The sequence below is a fragment of the Entelurus aequoreus genome, linkage group LG18 (genome assembly GCF_033978785.1).
Source record: "Entelurus aequoreus isolate RoL-2023_Sb linkage group LG18, RoL_Eaeq_v1.1, whole genome shotgun sequence".
Lineage (NCBI taxonomy): Eukaryota > Metazoa > Chordata > Actinopteri > Syngnathiformes > Syngnathidae > Entelurus > Entelurus aequoreus.
Window position 1 is genome coordinate 43,393,424 of NC_084748.1, and position 11,973 is coordinate 43,405,396.

Below are 11,973 nucleotides of genomic sequence, written 5' to 3' on the forward strand. Positions count from 1 at the left end.
ACCTTAAAACTGTTATTTTTTGATGTTCATACACCCCTTTTTTAGCACAGTAAAGAAACAAGCATGCAGGAAAAAAAGCTGTTTTACTTCATGCTTTCATTTTATACTCCCAAAAAGGGTTTGGCCTGTGTACACACGCACAAAACAACTCCTGAAATGTTATCATGCAGGTCCCTGCCTGCACATCACAGGGGTAATCCGTCCTAATTGGATCGATCATAACAAAAAAAAAAAACGGTGCACTTTTTCAACATCCTTGAAAGTGGTTCCAACTTGTTTTCGTTCCCATCCGGTTCTGCCTGCATCTCTAGTGTTGATGGAAACTAAGAACTCTGTTTATGCACGCAGTAAAGTAAAAACCGTTGTCGTCAAAGTTATACAAAGTTAGGCAAAGCTGCATAACGTGAGCAATGTCCATATAAGGGCGACGGCGCAATCTGCATGTTTTAGCCGGTTGGTACTGTTTTGCATTGTACTGTGCAATCCTGTGTTCAGCACATTAGAGTTCACTGCGTTTGCACGTTTCGGGCAGTTGTGCACATTTTCTATTGAAAGGTGTTTGCTTCCCTCAAGATTGTGTCCACAGAAATGCACAAAAAGGTCTGATTGTTCCATCTTCATTCAAAGCAAAGGCAAAGTGAATGCAACATATTTGATGTAGCCTCAGATGTTAAGGGTGTGGTTCATGGTCTGGGCAGAAGTCCCAGAGTCACTAAAGTGCAGCAATTACCCTTACAATAAAGTTCATTGCTACTAAAAAGGAAAAAAATTTGGTGCCAGTAAGTATAGTAAGAACTAAGTGCACAACTTAAATTAATAATATAGCAGATTTGGTAGATATGTACCGTATATGAATAGATCATGTAATAAAGACAACTTTACATGGTGCACCATTTACTCGTCCTTAGTTTAACCCAGGGGTCGGCAACCCAAAATTGTTGAAAGAGCCATATTGTACCAAAATTACAAAAAACAAATCTGTGTGGAGCCGCAAAAAATGAAAAGCCGTGTATAATTTTTATAATGAAAGCAACACATGAAGTAAGTGTCTATATTAGTGTGGAGGGGGGCGTGGCCTGCGGGCCTGCCGCAGAGCGGGGGTGTGCAAGGATTGGCCTCGAAGACAGCGGCTAGTGAGTAGTGTTATCTAATCACCTCGTCGCCCTTATTAGCAGCAGCCGGAGCGAGAGACGTGGTTGGGAGTTGCTGGTGAGCCGAGACATGAGAGCGAGAGACGTTTTGCTGGGAAGCAAAACCAGACTACTTGTTACCTCAGACTACCGGGCTCACGGAGGATCTTTGTGTCAGAAGAACCCACAGGGGGGCAACCTCCACAATTAGCTATAATAGCCTACTATCAAAATGACTATGTGTCGCAGGCTGAAGCAAATCGTCGTTGACGGAAATGTTGAAATGTAATATTTATTCTACACATTTTTACAACATTAGAAGCGATTAGTAAATCAGAGGCTACTCAGAAGGTGTGATAACTCCTGGAAATTACTGGCTTTTAATGACCAAAGGTATAGATGTGTGTGTCGGTAGGCTGTCTTCTTTTAATAGATTTATTACAATCTTTGGCAAGCTAGGTAATGTTTGCTGTGGTCTGGAACAACATGGCACAGAAATGCAGCCAATATTACATACAGATAATGTGTCATGAGACATGCAAAACTAAATTATATACAAAGAGGATACAAGTAAAGGATATCAAATGAGCTCAACTATACCTACAAATGAGGCATAATGATGTACATATAGCTAGCCTAAATAGCATGTTAGCATTGATTAGCTATGCACTGACCAAATATGCCTGATTAGCACTCCAACAAGTCAATAACATCAACAAAGCGCACCTTTGCGCATTCACGCACAGCACAAAACTTTTGGTGGACAAAATGAGACAAAGGAGGAGTGGAAGATTTTACATGTCAACAAGCTGTTGCGTCACATTCCACACTATGGTGAGTTCAAGAACGGCCGAAATTAGTAGGACAAAACGACGTTCGCCAAATACTCTCATCAGTGAAGCATACACACAAACATATTACACAGCGGGCTTTCTAACAATTTTTAAGGTTAATGTCATGTTTGTTCTCAAACAAAAAACATACTAAAACACAAAAAATATTTTTCCCCCCATCTTTTTCCATTTTCAATCCTTTTTTAAAAAATGCTCCAGGGAGCCACCAGGGCGGCACTAAAGAGCCACGTGCGGCTCGAAAGCCGCGGGTTGCTGACCACCGGTTTATACGGTTGATAGACAATTGCCCTAGCCAATAAGATCACGAGTTGTTGTCAGTAAGGCCTTCTAGCTGGCCTTACGCTGTGATTGGATACTCACTTGGGACTCCCAAGTGAGTATCCAATCACAAGTTACGAAAACAGGAAGTGGCCATACGAGCCATAGAAAGCCCCAGAAAACTCACAAAGAAGGAGAGCGAAATGTTGATAAGGCGGCAGATATATATTTGCAAGGCCATTTTCAAAAAGGATACTTAAGAGAAACTAGAAAATTCCCGCGGAAATTTTGATGGGCCTGCTATCTGTGCCCTGGACCTCTGCCTGGGGGTCGCCGGAAGCCGCCGTACTTATTAGATGGTGCCGAGTGTCTGAATGCGTTAGTTTTAATTGACACAGAGCTAGCCTAAATCAGTAGCATGTTTACATTAAAATGCTAACACATAGCATGTGTGCTAAGGATAGCATGATAACAGTCAGCATGTTTCATATACCAAGTTATACGACTCAACGGTGTATGTCTGCGGAAGTAGAAAAAAAAGTGTAAAAATGGATGAAAAAGTTAGCAAGCTTAAGTTGCTATCGTTTGCATGCTAACAGTTTACAAGTGTCACATACCAAGTTATATCACTCTGGGTGAAACGGTAGCAAAAGTAGCTCAAAAAGTTAGCATGCGAATAGTAACATGCTAGCATGATAACGTTAACATGCTATCACGCTAACGTTAACATGCTAACATGCTAACGTTAACATGCTAACAGTTAACAAGTGTCACATACCAAGTTATATGATTTTAAGGTGTATGGCTGGGGAATTAGAGAACATTTGTTTAATTTAGCAAAAAAAAAAAAGTTAGCACTTTAATGTTAGCATGCTAACATATCGAGTTATATCACTCTGGGTGAAACGATAGCAAAAGTAGCTCAAAAGGTTAGCATGCGAATAGTAACATGCTAGCATGATAACGTTAACATGCTATCATGCTAATGTTAACATGCTAGCATGCTAACGCTAACATGCTAACAGTTAACAAGTGTCACATACCAAGTTTTATGACTTTAAGGTGTATGGCTGGGGAATTAGAGAAAAAATATAACATTTAGCACAAAAAAAAGTTAGCACTTTAATGTTAGCATGCTAACATACCGAGTTATATCACTCTGGGTGAAACGGTAGCTCAAAACGTTAGCACGCTAATAGTAAAATGCTAGCATGGTAACGTTAACATGCTAGCATGCTAATGTTAACATGCTAACAGTTAACAAGTGTCACATACCAAGTTATATGATTTTAAGGTGTATGGCTGGGGAATTAGAGAATTTTTTTTTTATTTAGCAAAAAAAAAGTTAGCACTTTAATGTTAGCATGCTAACATATCGAGTTATATCGTTCTGGGTGAAACGGTAGCAAAAGTAGCTCAAAAAGTTAGCATGCTAACAGTAACATGCTAGCGTGCTAACGTTAAAATGCTAACAGATAGCTTGTTGCACATACCTAAGTTATATGACTGTGAGGTGTATCGCTGCGGAATTAGAGAAAACAGTGTACAATTTGAAAAATGTTAGCACTTTATTGTTAGCATGCTAGGACACTAACAATAAAGGTGGGGAACGCAGGGCCCCCTACCGTGTTTTTGGTGTGCACGCAGTCCTACTGTACCTGAAGCTGGTCTGATGCAGGTGTGGTTTCTGTTGACCTGGATCGGGTCAAAGTCCGGATCCAGTTCCCGCATGAGCTGGTTGAGATTGTCCAGGGAAATGTCGAGGCCCAAGTCGTTGCGGTGACTGCCCGGCTTGCCCGGGCTGGAACACTGGGTGATGGTCTCCTGCTCCGGGTTCAGACATATCGTTTGACCCACCCTCAGAACGTGATTGGGTATCACGTGGGACATGCCGTCAGCGATGGGCTTCATGTTAGAAGAAGAGCGCTTACAATCTTGTGGAACAAGGCAAGACATGGACACAATGGGAAAATGTCAGTTCCACTCTATTAACTAGAAAGATTGTATTCTTTTTTTTAATGCATACACCGATTGACACCTGGAATCGAACTTTTGCTTGCAAGCAGAACGGCCCCAGCCTATGAACGTTACATCGACACCCCCCCCCCCCCCCACGCCTTCACCACCGCTTGTTTCCCCTCGGGGTGATGGACGGCTGGCAGCGCTTCATAGCAGCAGTCGACCTCCAGGGCCCCAACTCCCCGCCCCTCTGTTGCGAGTCGTGATTAAATGTAACATGTTTATGTGTGCATGGCATGGAGGTTTTTTCCCACTCCAGACTAGGCCTCCTTAGGAGCACAGTCTAGATTGTATTTTTTTTACTCATCTTCTTCCCCAGCGTTTTACCTTTTTCTTATCTTTTACGGGGCACCCAGTGCCGACCCATCAGCGTTCCTGTTCTGTAACCCTGTACACTGTTTGTTTGTCTAATCGTGAACGGATTTGCGCTGAAAACATAGTTTCGTTGTACTTGTGCAATGACAATAAAGTCCTATCCTATCCTATCCTAATGTAACTACTGGAATGAATTGTTTCATCTGACATCACATGGACAAAAGATAAGACCTTCTGGAGGAAAGTTCTGTGGTCAGATGAAACAAAAATTGGTCTGGGGCACAGTTGGGTGTTCCAACAGGACAATGACCTCAAACACACGTCAAAAGTGGTAAAGGAATGGCTAAATCAGGCTAGAATGAAGGTTTTTAGAATGGCCTTCCCAAAGTCCTGACTTAAACGTGTGGACAATGCTGAAGAAACAAGTCCATGTCAGAAAACCAACAAATTTAGCTGAACTGCACCAATTTTGTCAAGAGGAATAGTCAATAGTAATAAGAGTTGAAGAAATTAATGGAAACTCAAGACAGCCATGACATCAAGTGTATGTAAACTTTTGACCACGACTGTTTATCTATTGTACTGTAAAGTTCAAATTTGAATGACAATAAAAATAAGTCTGACTCTATTATCTAAGTAATCACAAAGACATTGTTAGGTTCGTGGATTTTATGTTTTTGTGTGTCGCCAAATTCAATTGTTGGTGAATAAACCCACGTTGTTGTTGATTGGAAAATAGAAATGCATGGTTGACGGCCACTAAGCATCCCATCAGGCATCATCCAGTACAATAAGAATTGTTGAATAAATGCATTTTTGGTGAATTAAGCAAAGTTTCCTTTAAATTGACTTGACCACATATTCAATAACAAACTATTTAAAAGATTATTTTAACTACCATGACAACTAAAAAAAAAAGTCTGTCCACCCTTACTAAAATTACACTCTATTGCATTTTTAAAATATATTTACATTATTCATTTTGCCACTACACTTGAAGTTCAATTTTTTTTTTTATCGAGACAATTATAATATTAATTCACAGCTTTTTATTCAATCCTATTCAGACAATGGGGGGACTAAAAGTAAAATAATTCATGTATTTTTCTGTATATTCAGTGACATTTTAATGGTGACACAACACAGTTCTGTGACCTAAATAATGATTTATTTATTTTTTCAAAGCTATTTGTTTAATTTCTGAATGCAAATTGTTGTTGTTACATTGTTATGTGCCAAGTGTCAACATGCTAATAATATATGCCCTGCTATGTTTGATGTATTTGCTCATTCAATTTTTGAAAACCCCTCCTGTTACTTTCAGCCCTGTTACTCAAAGGACTCAATCGTTGACTTAGGAACCTTGTCAATAAGTCAATAAAGTTCCCTGAAATGGGCCAACACACCTTTTGAGTAGTTCAATATACTGTATGTATTTTTTTTATTTTTTTATTTAAGTTGGAAAAAAAGACAGAAAAGTAGGTTTATTTTGCAACAAGCAAACAACTCATTTTACATTTAATTCACGTAAATTAAAGTAAATTGCGTGACAATCATGTGGTCAAAAATTATCTTTGCCTTTATTAATGTATATGTTTATAATGTATTTATATTATTCACATGTGAATAATGTTGTATAATAGACTGTATTTTACATTATTCACATGTGAATAATGCTGTATAATAGACTGTATTTATGTTATTCACATGTGAATAATGCTGTATAATAGACTGTATTTATGTTATTCACATGTGAATAATGCTGTATAATAGACTGTATTTACATAATTCGCATGTGAATAATGCTGAATAATAGACTGTATTTACATAATTCACGTGTGAATAATGCTGTATAATAGACTGTATTTATATTGTTCACATGTGAATAATGCTGTATAATAGTGAAGTGAAGTGAAGTGTGAAGTGAATTATATTTATGTAGCGCTTTTCTCTAGTGACTCAAAGCGCTTTACATAGTGAAAGCCAATATCTAAGTTACATTTAAACCAGTGTGGGTGGCACTGGGAGCAGGTGGGTAAAGTGTCTTGCCCAAGGACACAACGGCAGTAACTAAGATGGCGGATGTGGGGATCGAACCTGCAACCCTTAAGTTGCTGGCATGGCCACTCTACCAACCGAGCTATACCGCCCCAATAGTCTGTATTTATATTATTCACATGTGAATAATGCTGTACAACAGACTTAATTTATGTTATTCACATGCGAATAATGCTTTATAATAGATTGTATTTATATTATTCACATGTGAATAATGCTGTATAATAGACTGTATTTATATTATTTGCATGTGAATAATACTGTGTAATAGACTGTATTTATGTTATTCACATGTGAATAATGCTGTATAATAGACTGTATTTACGTTATTCACATGTGAATAATGCTGTATAATAGACTGTATTTACGTTATTCACATGTGAATAATGCTGTATAATAGACTATATTTACATTATTCACATGTGAATAATGCTGTATAATAGACTGTATTTATATTATTTGCATGTGAATAATACTGTATAATGGACTGTATTTACATAATTCACGTGTGAATAATGCTGTATAATAGACTGTATTTATGTTATTCACATGTGAACAATGCTGTATGATAAACTGTATTTATATTATTCACATGTGAATAATGCTGTATAATAGACTGTATTTATGTTATTCACATATGAATAATGCTGTATAATAGACTGTATTTATATTATTCACATGTGAATAATGCTGTATAATAGACTGTATTTACGTTATTCACATGTGAATAATGCTGTATAATGGACTATATTTACATTATTCACATGTGAATAATGCTGTATAATAGACTGTATTTATATTATTCGCATGTGAATAATACTGTATAATGGACTGTATTTATATTATTCACATGTGAATAATGCTGTATAATAGGCTGTATTTATACTATTCACATATGAATAATGCTGTATAATAGACTGTAATTATATTATTTACATGTAAAAATACCCAAGTGTTTATTGTCTATTGTGAGCGAACTGTGGTGCTGAATTTCCCCCAGGGATCAATAAAGTACTTTCTATTCTATTCTATTCTATTAACTTTTTACGTGTATAGCAGTTACAGTAGGAATGTAATTTGAAACATTTTTATTCGTACAGTTATTACATGTTTTATGATGGTGACAGTTTTCAACTGGATCTGATTCCATTTATTGATTGACCTCCAATCCAAACGAAGCAGATGTTAACCACAGTCCTGGATCAGACTGCGTTGGAGTTCAGACTACACTACCTGTACTGTACTGTACTGTACTGTACTGTCCATGCATGCATGTGATACCATGTACAGTATGCCCCTAAGCCGGGGCTCTAGAGCCGCATGCGGCTCTTTAGCGCCGCCCTAGTGGCTCTCTGGAGATTTTTCAAAAATGTATGAAGAATGGAAAAAGATGAGGGGGAAAAAAAATCAATTTTTTTGTTTTAGTATGGTTTCTGTAGGAGGACAAACATGACACAAACCTCCGTAATTGTTATAAATCACAGTTTATATTAAATATGCTTCACTTATTCAAGTATTTGGCGAGCGCCGTTTTGTCCTACTTATTTTGGCGGTCCTTGAACTCACCGTATAGTCTGTTTACATGCATAACTTTCTCCGACTTTCTAGGACGTGTTTTATGCCACTTCTTTTTCTGTCTCATTTTGTCCACCACACTTTTAATGTTGTACATGAGTGCACAAAGGTGAGTTTTGTTGATGTTATTGACTTGTGTGAAGTGCTAATCAGACATATTTGGTCACTGCATGACTGCAAGCTAATCGATGCTAACATGCTATTTAGGCTAGCTATATGTACATATTGCATCATTATGCCTAATTTGTAGCTATATTTGAGCTAATTTAGTTTCCTTTAAGTCTTCTTAATTAAATTTATATCTCATGACACATGTAATATGGCTTTTAATTTTTTGCGGCCCCATACAGATTTGTTTTTGGTTTTTTTGGTCCAATATGGCTCTTTCAACATTTTGGGTCTAAGCAGTGGTTGTTTAGCTATGGACCGCACAGGCAATTACACAAAGAAAAATATTAGTATTTATTTATTTGACTCGGTGCCCTCTACAGGCGGGTTACCACATGAAGTGGTTAAAACCAAATCAAGTCTCAAACATACCGTGGCGAGCGTGAGTCCCGTAGCGAATGGTCAAATGCAAACCTGCTTGAAAGGAAGCGCTCTTCGATTTGCTCATAGCCGAATACAGTCGTGGTCAAAAGTTGACATACACTTGTGAATGACATAATGTCATGGCTGTCTTGAGTTTCCAATCATTTTTACAACTCTTATTTTTATGTGATAGAGTGATTGGAGCACATACTTGTTGGTCACATAAAAAACATTCATGAAGTTTGCTTCTTTTATGAATTTATTATGGGTCTACTGAAAATGTGAGCAAATCTGCTAGGTCAAAAGTATACATACAGCAATGTTAATATTTGGTTTCACTGCAATAAGGCGCTTTTGGTAGCCATCCACAAGCTTCGGGTTGAACTATAGACTACTCCACTTGATAAAATTGGTGCAGTTCAGCTAAATTTGTCGGTTTTCTGACATGGACTTGTTTCTTCAGCATTGTCCACACGTTTAAGTCCGGACTTTGGGAAGGCCATTCTAAAACCTTAATTCCAGCCTGATTTAGCCATTCCTTTACCACTTTTGACATGTGTTTGGGGGTCATTGTCCTGTTGGAACACCCGACTGCGCCCAAGACCCAACCTCCGGGCTGATGACTTTAGGTTGTCCTGAAGAATTTGGAGGTTAATCCTCCTTTTTCATTGTCCCATTGACTCTCTGTAAAGCACCAGTTCCATTGGCAGCAAAACAGGCCCAAAGCATAATACTACCACTACCGTGCTTGACGGTAGGCCTGGTGTTCCTGGGATTAAAGGCTTCACCTTTTCTCCTCCAAACATATTGCTGAGTATTGTGGCCAAACAGCTGAATTTTTGTATATCCTGCAACATATGATCATTTTCTGGCACCATAATGTGCCATCTGGCAGCCCGATAAAAAAGGGAGGGTCTCGACTATATTATTGAATGCCCTACGATGAGGGAAAGTGTGTAATATTCGGAGTCATCAGTCCAGCTCACTGAACGTCTCGCCAGTCCATTGAAGGTAAGGCGTGGTTCTGAATGAGTCACTTGTGAGTGATGATTTATTGCTGGCTGCCATGACTACACTAAGTGTTTTCCTACAATACACAACAAAAAAAATAACAAATCCCTTTTCATATCTAAGTATCATTTTTGTGAAGATTGAACACAAACAGTAAATCCCTTTTTGATAATCATGCGAAGCCAGTTTGGAAAATAACTACTAACTAACTTGTATTTGGAACTTATTATGAAATATGAGGTATAAAAATATAAAGTAATTTAATAAATCTTAAAGTGGTCTTACCTTATTTTCCGGTCGTGGCGACTCCACATGCAATGCTGATATGTTTTTACTTGGACTCTACATGTGTTCATACTTTTATTAGACCTTCCCAACCCTTTTCCCTGTCAGCCTATCAGCAGTAGGAGGTTACCAAGCCCTGCAGGCATAAAGTTATGATGTCATTTGAGCTTGTGTGCATGTTATGCTTGCACTTGTGTCTGACAACCAAAGAGTACACTGCAAAAAGTCAGTGTTCAAAAACAAGAAGAAAAAAATACAAAAATGAGGGGTATTTTACTTGAACTAAGCAACATTATCTGCCAATAGAACAAGACAATTCGGCTTGTCAAGACTTTCCAAAACAAGTAAAATTAGCTAACCTCAATGAACCCAAAAATACTTTAAAATAAGTATATTCTCACTAATAACAAGTGCACTTTTCTTGGTAGAAAAAAAGAGACCTTTTTTCCCAATATGTTGAAACATATTCTTAAATGAAGTAAATGCTAGTGCCATTATCTTGACATAATGATATGCGCTTGGCATCATGGTTGAAATTATTACTTTGAAAAAGTAGTTTTCTACTTGTGAGTGTTGATGACACAGCTTTGCAACAGTTGATATTCTAGTTTCAAGCATGTTTTACTCAATATAGGTCATCAAATCTCAGCAACAAGCTGTAATATCTTACTGAGATCATTTAGGACCAAAACACTTAAAACAAGTAAAACACTCTAACATAAAATCTGCTTAGTGAGAAGAATGATCTTATCAGACAGAAAATAAGCAAATATCACTGGGGATGTCCGATAATGGCTTTTTGCCGATATCCGATATTCCGATATTGTCCAACTCTTTAATTACCGATACCGATATCAACCGATACCGATATATACAGTCGTGGAATTAACACATTATTATGCCTAATTTGGACAACCAGGTATGGTGAAGATAAGGTTGTTGTTTTTTTAAATAAAATAAAATAAGATAAATAAATTAAAAACATTTTCTTGAATACAAAAGAAAGTAAAACAATATAAAAACAGTTACATAGAAACTAGTAATTAATGAAAATGAGTAAAATGAAGTGTTAAAGGTTAGTACTATTAGTGGACCAGCAGCACGCACAATCATGTGTGCTTACGGACTGTATCCCTTGCAGACTGTATTGATATATGTTGATATATAATGTAGGAACCAGAATATTAATAACAGAAATAAACAACCCTTTTGTGTGAATGAGGGGAGGGAGTTTTTTTGGGTTGGTGCACTAATTGTAAGTGTATCTTGTGTTTTTTATGTTGATTTGATAAAAAAATAAAAAATAAAAATAAAAAATAAAAACGATACCGATAATAAAAAAAACGATACCGATAATTTCCGATATTACATTTTAAAGCATTTATCGGCCGATAATATCGGCAGGCCGATATTATCGGACATCTCTAAATATCACCCTTATTTGAGATATTTAATCTTACTTAGATATCAGTTTTTGCAGTGTATACACTGCAAAAAGTCAGTGTTCAAAAACAAGAAGAAAAAAAAATACAAAAATGAGGGGTATTTTATTTGAACTAAGCAGAATTATCTGCCAATAGAACAAGAAAATGTGGCTTGTCAAGACTTTCCAAAACAAGTCAAATCAATGAACCCAAAAATACCTTAAAATAAGTATATTCTCACTAATAACAACTGGACTACTATATGAGTATGTATTTTCTATTGTTTCATTGAAAATAAAACAGCAAAGAACTCCAACTCCAACTCAAATTTGAGAACTCGAACTCAAACTAATAATAAATAATTCACCCCTATATAATATCCTACCCATGTGCAATATTACCCTTCGAGTGCAATACATCCGACACGGATTGTTATTACTCCGGTACTCTTGTCTTGTTCTGTATATTGTACAGTGTTTTGTATATTGTTTTGTATATTGTACAGGATTGCTT